The sequence below is a fragment of the Haematobia irritans genome, chromosome 5, assembly GCF_050003625.1.
Source record: "Haematobia irritans isolate KBUSLIRL chromosome 5, ASM5000362v1, whole genome shotgun sequence".
NCBI classification, from domain to species: domain Eukaryota; kingdom Metazoa; phylum Arthropoda; class Insecta; order Diptera; family Muscidae; genus Haematobia; species Haematobia irritans.
The window spans coordinates 92,612,774-92,623,438 of NC_134401.1; positions in this window are offsets into that span (position 1 = coordinate 92,612,774).

The window sequence follows — 10,665 nt, forward strand, 5'->3', positions numbered from 1 at the left end:
CTTTGTCATTCCGTTTGTAACACATCGAAATATTGCTCTAAGACCCCATAAAGTATATATATTCTGGGTCGTGGTGAAATTCTGAGTCGATCTAAGCATGTCCGTCCGTCCGTCCGTCCGTCCGTCTGTTGAAATCACGCTAACTTCCGAACGAAACAAGCTATCGACTTGAAACTTAGCACAAGTAGTTGTTATCGATGTAGGTCGGATGGTATTGAAAATGGGCCATATCGGTTCACTTTTACGTATAGCCCCCATATAAAGAGACCCTCAGATTTGGCTTGTGGAGCCTCTAACAGAACCATATTTCATCCGATCCGGCTGAAATTTGGTATATGGTGTTGGTATAAGGTCTCTAACAATCATGCAAAAATTGGTCCACATCGGTCCATAATTATATATAGCCCCCATATAAACCGATCCCCAGATTTGGCTTGTGGAGCCTCTAAGAGAAGCATATTTCATCCGATCCGGCTGAAATTTGGTACATGGTGTTGGTATATGGTCTCTAACAATCATGCAAAAATTGGTCCACATCGGTCCATAATTATATATAGCCCCCATATAAACCGATCCCCAGATTTGGCTTGCGGAGCCTCAAAGAGAAGCAAATTTCATCCGATCCGGTTGAAATTTGGTACATGATGTTGGTATATGGTCTCTAACAACCATGCAAAAATTGGTCCATATCGGCCCTTAATTATATATAGCCCCCATATAAACCGATCCCCAGATTTGGCTTGCGAAGTCTCCAAGAGAAGCAAATTTCATCCAATCCGGTTGTAATTTTGAACATGGTGTTAGTATATGATCTTTAACAACCGTGCCAGAATTGGTCGAAATCGGTCCATAATTATATATAGCCCCCATATAAAACGTTCTCCAGATTTGACCTCCGGAGCCTCTTGGAGGAGCAAAATTCATCCGATCCGGTTCAAATTAGGAACGTGGTGTTCGTATATGGTCGCTAACAACCATACCAAAATTGGTCCAATCACACAAAAATTGGTCCATATCGATTCATAATCATGGTTGCCACTAGAGCCAAAAATAATCTACCAAAATTTTATTTCTATAGAAATTTTCGTGAAAATTTTATTTCTATAGAAAATTTTGTTAAAATTTTATTTCTGTAGAAAATTTTGTCAAAATGTCATGTCTACTTTGTTAAACTGAATTATATACGTATTGGATCGATTTTTGATTTAATATATACCACGTATGGACTTACATACAATTTAGAAGATGGTGTTAGGAGGTTTTAAGATACCTTGCCATCGGCCTACGCAATCCATGATGGAGGGTACATAAGCTTCGGCCTGGCCGAACTTACGGCCGTATATAAAGGGTGATTTGTTAAGAGCTTGATAACTTTTTTTTTAAAAAAAACGCATAAAATTTGCAAAATCTCATCGGTTCTTTATTTGAAACGTTAGATTGGTCCATGACATTTACTTTTTGAAGATAATTTCATTTAAATGTTGACCGCGGCTGCGTCTTAGGTGGTCCATTCGGAAAGTCCAATTTTGGGCAACTTTTTCGAGCATTTCGGCCGGAATAGCCCGAATTTCTTCGGAAATGTTGTCTTCCAAAGCTGGAATAGTTGCTGGCTTATTTCTGTAGACTTTAGACTTGACGTAGCCCCACAAAAAATAGTCTAAAGGCGTCAAATCGCATGATCTTGGTGGCCAACTTACCGGTCCATTTCTTGAGATGAATTGTTCTCCGAAGTTTTCCCTCAAAATGGCCATAGAATCGCGAGCTGTGTGGCATGTAGCGCCATCTTGTTGAAACCACATGTCAACCAAGTTCAGTTCTTCCATTTTTGGCAACAAAAAGTTTGTTAGCATCGAACGATAGCGATCGCCATTCACCGTAACGTTGCGTCCAACAGCATCTTTGAAAAAATACGGTCCAATGATTCCACCAGCGTACAAACCACACCAAACAGTGCATTTTTCGGGATGCAGGGGCAGTTCTTGAACGGCTTCTGGTTGCTCTTTACTCCAAATGCGGCAATTTTGCTTATTTACGTAGCCATTCAACCAGAAATGAACCGAACACTGATTTTGGTAATAAAATTCAATGATGAAATGAACCGAACACTGATTTTGGTAATAAAATTCAATGATTTGCAAGCGTTGCTCGTTAGTAAGTCTATTCATGATGAAATGTCAAAGCATACTGAGCATCTTTCTCTTTGACACCATGTCTGAAATCCCACGTGATCTGTCAAATACTAATGCATGAAAATCCTAACCTCAAAAGAATCACCCTTTACTTGTTTAATATTGGGCTCAATATTAGTGGCATACTAACTCCGTAGGTGCAATATCAACACAGCCAGTGTTGCTAGAAGTAGGGGAAATTCCCTATATTTAGCGTCTTGTAGGGACGTAGGGCCACAATGTAGGACATTTTCACTCAACACAATTTGTAATAATTTTTACGTTTTTGTGGCTCTAGAGGAGGAAATTAGAAGCCGGCAAGGCTTGATCTTTAACAATGTGTGGTAACAACAGTTACCACTCGAGCCAAAAAAAAAATCTAACAAAATTTGAAGATTACCACAAATTAACACAAATCTAGCAAACAAATATTTCTATAGAAATTTTTGTCAAAACTTTATTCCTGTAGAAAATGTTGTCAACATTTTATTTCTATAGAAAATTTTGTCAAAATGGTATTTCTATAGAATTTTTTTCTCAAAATATTATTTCTATAAAAAATTTTCTCAAAATGTTATTTCTATGGAATTTTTTCTCAAAATTTTGTTTCCATAGAGTTTATTGTCAAAATTTTATTTCTATAGAAAAATTTCTCACAAAAATTTGTTTATAGAAACTTGTTCCAAAATTTTATTTTTATAGAGATTTAACAAAAAAAAATTACTATTTTTGGTAGAATTCTACCAACTGTGGAAACCGTGGTGGTAATACAAATTTATATTCTAAGTTATATACGTTGCATATTCATGTTTTAAGATAATAAAGTACTTAGAACCATTTTTGTTTTGTAAAATTTTTTAAATTTAACGAAAAATATAGTAGGGAAAATTGTTTGGGAATGTATGGGAAAGTAGGGAACTTTTTTTGTCCTTGTTGGGTAAACCGAACATTTTCCCTGGCAACATTGACTATGAGCTATAGTCAGATTGACACAAAGCACCCATTGACATGTACCCCTTAATTTTCTTAAATATGCAACTGCGGTTTATCTCCCAGATCTATATGTTACCCCACAAATGCTTATGATTACTAATTCTGTAATGGTGGTTTAGGCTTTCGACTTTCTACTTTACTTACTTGTTTTAATTGGTTTTTATTCGGATTTGATTAAATAATTAATTGAATCAATTACATATTAATTGAATCCGTTTCCAAATTCAATTAAGTGTTTAATTGAAAAAATGTTGGTGATAATTTTTTGTGTGTAACAAAGCAAAGTCCACCAGAGCTCCTGAGGATTGGGACACTTACAAGAAGAATCTGAAAGAATACAACCGAGAACAGATATGACTCTTTGAATGATTACTGCAGCAGTATTAGAAATACGTCCGAGGCTAACTCCGATCCAGGTTTCATTAAAACTTCGGAGGGCAATTGGACAACGTCCAGTGAGGAGACGCTGGAGGTACTATTGGACACACATTTTCCTGGAAATCAGACGGTCGAACCATGTTCTGACGGTGCCACAGGGTCTCAGCGGTCGTTTCCTATCGAGGAAATTGTATCGGAATCTATAATAAAATGGGCGTTAAATAGCTTTGGACCATTCAAATCCCCCGGACCTGATGGAATTACTCCGGCAGAGTTACAAGCGGTGGCTGACAGAATTATCCCCTGGTTGTCGGCGATATATATAGGATGTATCAACTTAGCATATATTCCACGAAAGTGGAGGGAATCAAAAGTCGTTTTCATACCTAAAGCGGGAAAAGCCTCTCACTCGAATGCGAAGGATTTCCGACCAATCAGCTTATCCCCATTCCTACTTAAGACTCTGGAGAGGATGATAGATATTTATTTTAGAACTAGCGTCGATTCAAGTTTGCTCTCGAAACGACAACATGCATACTCGAAGGGCAGGTCTACTGAGACCGCATTACATGAACTAGTCAGCTTTATTGAAAGCTCACTATCTGTCAAAGAATACACAATCGTTGCGTTTCTAGACATCGAAGGGGCGTTCAATAACGTCCATCCGAGCTCGATATTAAATGGACTGACAACTCTGAATGTTGATCCAGGTATACTTAGGCTGTTAGACGAACTTCTAAGGAAGAGACGCATTTCAGCCACACTAGGACAAGCAAACATACAAAGGTATGTGAACAGAGGCACTCCCCAAGGAGGAGTTCTATCACCTCTTCTTTTGAATGTTGCTATAAACAACCTTCTGGTTTCCCTAAAAAAGAAAGGATAAAAGTGGTGGTATACGCAGATGATGTGGCGCTAGCAGTCAGGGGAAAATTCCCATCCACAATCAGAGACATTATACAGAGAGCCCTCCGGATGACAGAGAAATGAGCGAAAGAGAATGGTCTTGGAGTAAATCCTGCAAAGACAGAACTAGTCATGTACTGCAAAGATCGCAAAACTCCCACGGTTAGGCCCATTTCCTTAGGAGGTATTGAAATTCCCTTTGCTGAATGTGCAACATACCTTGGCGTTATTTTGGACAGGAAGCTGAACTTTAAGCTTAATATTGAAGAAAGGGCGAGGAAAGCAACGGTAGCTTTGTACTGGTATAAAAAGGCAAAAAATTGTGCATTGGCTATATACGGCAGTGGTTAGACCTATAATGCTATATGGTGTTGTAGTCTGGTGGCCGACACTTCATCAGCCGACAAATTTAGACAAAGTTCAGCGTATGGCGTGCTTGTGTATCTTAGGCGCATTCAGCACGACAGGAACAAATTCCTTTAATGTCATGCTGCATCTATTGCCTTTAGACATTTTGGCCAAACAGTCAGCTGCAACAACGGCTGTGCGGTTGCGCGAACTATCGCTGTGGTCGGAAAAAGGTTACGGTCACAGTTCGGTCCTCAAAATAATGCAAGATGTGCCTAACGTAGTGGATTATACTTTGGCGACACCACTTGTCGACAAAATGTTTGAAACTCTAATTCCCAACAGTGAGGCGTGGTGTACACAGGCCCCGGGGAATAAACGATATATAGATTTCTACACTGATGGCTCCAAATTGGATGGACAAGTGTGCTTCGGAGTATATTCTAAAGATCTGGAACTTCGAATAGCGAAAAGATTACCTAATCACTGTAGTGTTTTTCAGGCTGAAATATTAGCAATAAGAGAAGTGGCGAATTGGCTGAGAAGTAATGTTCCAAAAAATGTTGACATTAATATATACACAGACAGTCAACCTGCAATAAAATCCTTGGACTCTATGTCCCTTAACTCGAAAGCGGCCATCGACTGTCCAAAACTCTCAATGAGATGGCTGAGCAGCACAATAACAGGTTGGTCTGACACATAGATGGCGTCGCTATTATTAAATGCATATTTTTTTTATATAGTACCAACCTTCAAATGATTCGTGTCTAAATTTGACGTCTGTAAGTCAATTAGTTTGTGAGATAGAGCGTCTTTTGTGAAGCAACTTTTGTTATTGTGAAAAAATGGGAAAAAAGGAATTTCGTGTTTTGATAAAATACTGTTTTCTGAAGGGAAAAAATACGGTGGAAGCAAAACCTTGGCTTGATAATGAGTTTCCGGACTCTGCCCAGGGAAATCAACAATAATTGATTGGTATACAAAATTCAAGCGTGGTGAAATGGGCACGGAGGACGGTGAACGCAGTGGACGCCGGAAAGAGGTGGTTACCGACGAAAACATCAAAAAAATCCACAAAATGATTTTGAATGGCCGTAAAATGAAGTTGATCGAGATAGCAGAGGCCTTAAAGATATCAAAGGAACGTGTTGGTCATATCATTCATCAATATTTGGATATGCGGAAGCTCCGCGCGAGCTCACATTTGACCAAAAACAACAACGTGTTGATGATTCTGAGCTGTGTTTGCAGCTGTTAACTCGTAATACACCCGAGTTTTTCCGTCGATATCCGTCCATTCCGTCCATCGCTACACTCCTGAGTCCAATCGACAGTCGGCTGAGTGGACAGCGACCGGTGAACCGTCTCCGAAGCGTGGAAAGACTCAAAAGTCCGCTGGCAAAGTAATGGCCTCTGTTTTTTGGGATACGCATGGAATAATTTTTATCGATTATCTTGAGAAGGGAAAAACTATCAACAGTGACTATTATATGGAGTTATTGGAGCGTTTGAAGGTCGAAATCGCGGCAAAACGGTCCCATATGAAGAAGAAAAAAGTGTTGTTCCACCAAGACAACGCACAGTGCCACAAGTCATTGAGAACGATGGCAAAAATCCATGAATAGGGCTTCGAATTGCTTCCCCACCCACCGTATTCTCCAGATCTGGCCCCCAGCGACTTTTTCTTGTTCTCAGACCTCAAAAGGATGCTCGCAGGGAAAAAATTTGGCTGCAATGAAGAGGTGATCGCCGAAACTGAGGCCTATTTTGAGGCAAAACCGAAGGAATACTACCAAAATGGTATCAAAAATTGGAAGGTCGTTATAATCGTTGTATCGCTCTTGAAGGGAACTATGTTGAATAATATAAGCGAATTTTGACAAAAAAAATGTGTTTTTCTTTGTTAGACCGCGGACTTATCAGCCAACCTGTTATTCACCTAATATGGGTGCCTGGGGCAAAACCGAAGGAGTACTACCAAAATGATATCAAAAAATTGGAAGGTCGTTATAATCGTTGTATCGCTCTTGAAGGGAACTATGTTGAATAATAAAAGCGAATTTTGACAAAAAAAAATGTGTTTTTCTTTGTTAGACCGGGGACTTATCAGCCAACCTGTTATTCACCTAATATGGGTGCCTGGCCATAGAAACATACCGGGGAACTGCGAATCGGATGAGTTGGCGAGGCTAGGGACTACCTTACATATTCCAGGAGAACTAGAATCTGTCTTCAATCACAGAAATGATAGTATCAATTAAAAAATTAATTGAAGGTCAATTAAAAAGTTAATTGATCCAATTAAAAAATTAATTGATACTATTATTTTTGTGATTGATTTTTGTTTCAATTAAAAAATTGGTGAAATCAATTAAATTTTTAATTGAATATTTTGTAAAACTCAAAATTTTAATCGGAAAAATTTTCGTGAAATTTTTTTGTGTGTGATAGGCGATTTCGCAAAAACTATTGGCGCGAAGTATAATGATTATTGTATGAGCCGTCATGATGCGGAGGAAAAGGAATCAATTAAACACCTCTTGTGTGAGTGTCCTGCATTTGGTGTAAGGCGTAAGCAAATTTAGTTGGCGAGGTTAGGGACTACCTTACATATTCCAGGAGAACTAGAATCTGTCTTCAATCACAGAAATGATAGTATCAATTAAAAAATTAATTGAAGGTCAATTAAAAAGTTAATTGATCCAATTAAAAAATTAATTGATACTATTATTTTTGTGATTGATTTTTGTTTCAATTAAAAAATTGGTGGAATCAATTAAATTTTTAATTGAATATTTTGTAAAACTCAAAATTTTAATCGGAAAAATTTTCGTGAAATTTTTTTGTGTGTGATAGGCGATTTCGCAAAAACTATTGGCGCGAAGTATAATGATTATTGTATGAGCCGTCATGATGCGGAGGAAAAGGAATCAATTAAACACCTCTTGTGTGAGTGTCCTGCATTTGGTGTAAGGCGTAAGCAAATTTTAGGCGCATATAGCTTCAGATTACTGGCGGACCTGGAAAACGTTAACTTAAGCAGTCTGCTACTGTTTTTGGAACAATCTGGTTAGTTCAATAGAAGAAAATAATCGAGAAGGTTCAGCGGTTAAAACTAGAAGTGCCCATTTGTAATAGGTACTTTTAGTTAATGTGGTATCACAATGGACTGAATAGTCTAAGTGAGCCTGAATCTTAATCGGGCCGCCACTTTAACCTAAACTAATTCAATTCTTTGGGCGAGATGAAAGTTGCTGTAAACAACAAAAATAGCGCTCGTATACCAATCATTCTGAGTAAAGTAGAAAGTCGGGCGGGGTCGACTATATCATACCCTAAACCACCATTACAGAATTAGTAATCATAAGCATTTGTGGGGTAACATATAGGTCTGGGAGATAAACCGCGGTTGCATATTTAAGAAAATTAAGAGGTACATCTCTATGGATGCTTTGTATCAATTTGAATATAGCTCATAGTCAATGTTGCCAGGGAAAATATTTGGTTTACCCTACATGGACAAAAAAGTTCTCTACTTTCCCATACATTCCCAAACAATTTTCCCTACTATATTTTTCGTTAAATTTAAAAAATGGTTCTAAGTACTTTATTATCTTAAAACATGAATATGCAACGTATATAACTTAGAACATAAATTTGTATTACAACCACGGTTGCCACAGTTGGTAGAATTCTACCCAAATTAGTAATCTTTTTGGTTAAATCTCTATAAAAATAAAATTTTGGAAAAAGTTTCTATAAACAAATTTTTGTGAGAAATTTTTCTATAGAAATAAAATTTTAACAATAAATTCTATAGAAATAAAATTTTGAGAAAAAAATTCTACAGAAATAAAATTTTGAGAAAAATTTTTATAGAAATAATATTTTGAAAAAAATTTCTATAGAAATACAATTCTGACAAAATGTTCTCTAGAAATAAAATGTTGACAAATTTTTCTACAGGAATAAAGTTTACCACACATTGTTAAAGATCAAGCGCCACCAAAATGTAAAAATTATTACAAATTGTGTTGAGTGAAAATGTCCTACATTGTGGCCCTACGTCCCTACAAGACGCTAAATATTAGAAAAATCCTACATATATGCAATTTCCCCTACTTCTACCAACACTGGCTGTGTTGATATTGCACCTACGGGGTGAGTGTGCCTCTAATATTAAGCCCATTATTAAAAAAGAGAAAATCGTTAAATTAGTGTTGGTAATAAATCCAAATTTGTAAAAATCGAGCAATATTCTTACGTAAGAGCTACAAATACGTATAAATACGATCGGCTAGTACATCAAAATTTGAAATTTGAGTAACATTGGTTAATAAATAAGAGTATTATGGCCAAATTTGGGAAAATTGAGCGATGCATATATATGGAAGCTATATCTAAATTTGAACCAATTTGCATAATATTTTGCGGGTTTGATTAATACCACAAAAGGTTACCTTGTGCAAGATTTGAGTAAGATCAGTTAAGAAATGAGGCCTGTATGGTCAAACATAAAGTTATTAGGGGCGAATTTTTCAAAATGGGGTGATACATATATGGGAGCTATATCTACATCTGAACCGATTTCGATGAAATTTTGCACATATAGTTAGTACTATAGAGGACTGGATCTAGCCAACTTTTAGTAAGATCGGTTAATAAATAAAGGTTCTATGGCCAAATTTGGGAAAATCGGGCTATACATATATATGGGAGCTATAGCTAAATCTGAACCGATTTCGATGATTTTTTGCACATATAGTTAGTGCTATAGAAGAATACATTTAGCCAAATTTGGGTAAGATCGAGTGATAAATAAGGGTTTTAGGGCAAATTTAGAAAAATCGGGCGGTACATATATATGGGAGCTATAGCTAAATCTGAACCGATTTCGATGATTTTTTGCACATATAGTTAGTGTTATAGAAGATTATATTTAGCCAACTTTGAGTAAGATCGGTTGATAAATAAAGGTTTTGTGGCCAAATTTGGGAAAATCGGGCGATACATATATATGAGAGCTATATCTAAATCTGAACCAATTTCGATGAAATTTTGCAGACTTGAAGGGCGATGGAAAAGATTACCTTTTGCCAAATTTCGTTTAAAAAAACGCGCAACGTGACCCCATTTGTCGAAATCGGGCGATACATATATATGGGAGCTATATCTAAATTTGATCCGATTTCTTCCAAATTCAATAGCGTTCGTCCTTGTGCCCAAAAAACTCCCTGTACCAAATTTCATCAAAATCGGATAATAATTGCGACCGGAATCCTGTGAACAACAAATACATGGACAGACGGACGGACGACGGACGGACACCAAGCGCTAGATCGACTCAGGAGGTGATTCTGAGTCGATCGGTATATATTTTATGGGGTCTAAAATCAATATTTCTGGTAGGCACATTTTTTGGCCGATCAAACTTATTATACCCTGACCACTATGTGGTTTAGGGTATAATCACTAAAATTTTTCCAATTAAAGTCTTGAAATAAAAATCAATCGCAAAAATTAATATTATCAATTATTCTTTTCTTTGGATCAATTAATTTATTAATTGGCTTTAAATTAATTTTTTAATTGATACTATCATTTCTGTGATTGAAGACATTTCAATTAAAAATGAATTGGATCAATTAATTTTGTGATTGAATCAGAAATTTTTTCGTGTGTGTCTTTGTAACGCGCAATGTCTTTATTGATTACGAATCGTGATTCACTTTGTGTCACTCGTTCACATCTAACGATATCCATCTTCTCAAACTAAACAAAATCATTAGATTTATCTAAGACAATCTATCTGCCCTAAGTATTTGAGTTTACAGAGACAGATTTAGTTGACTCAGTTAGTGTGCAGCAT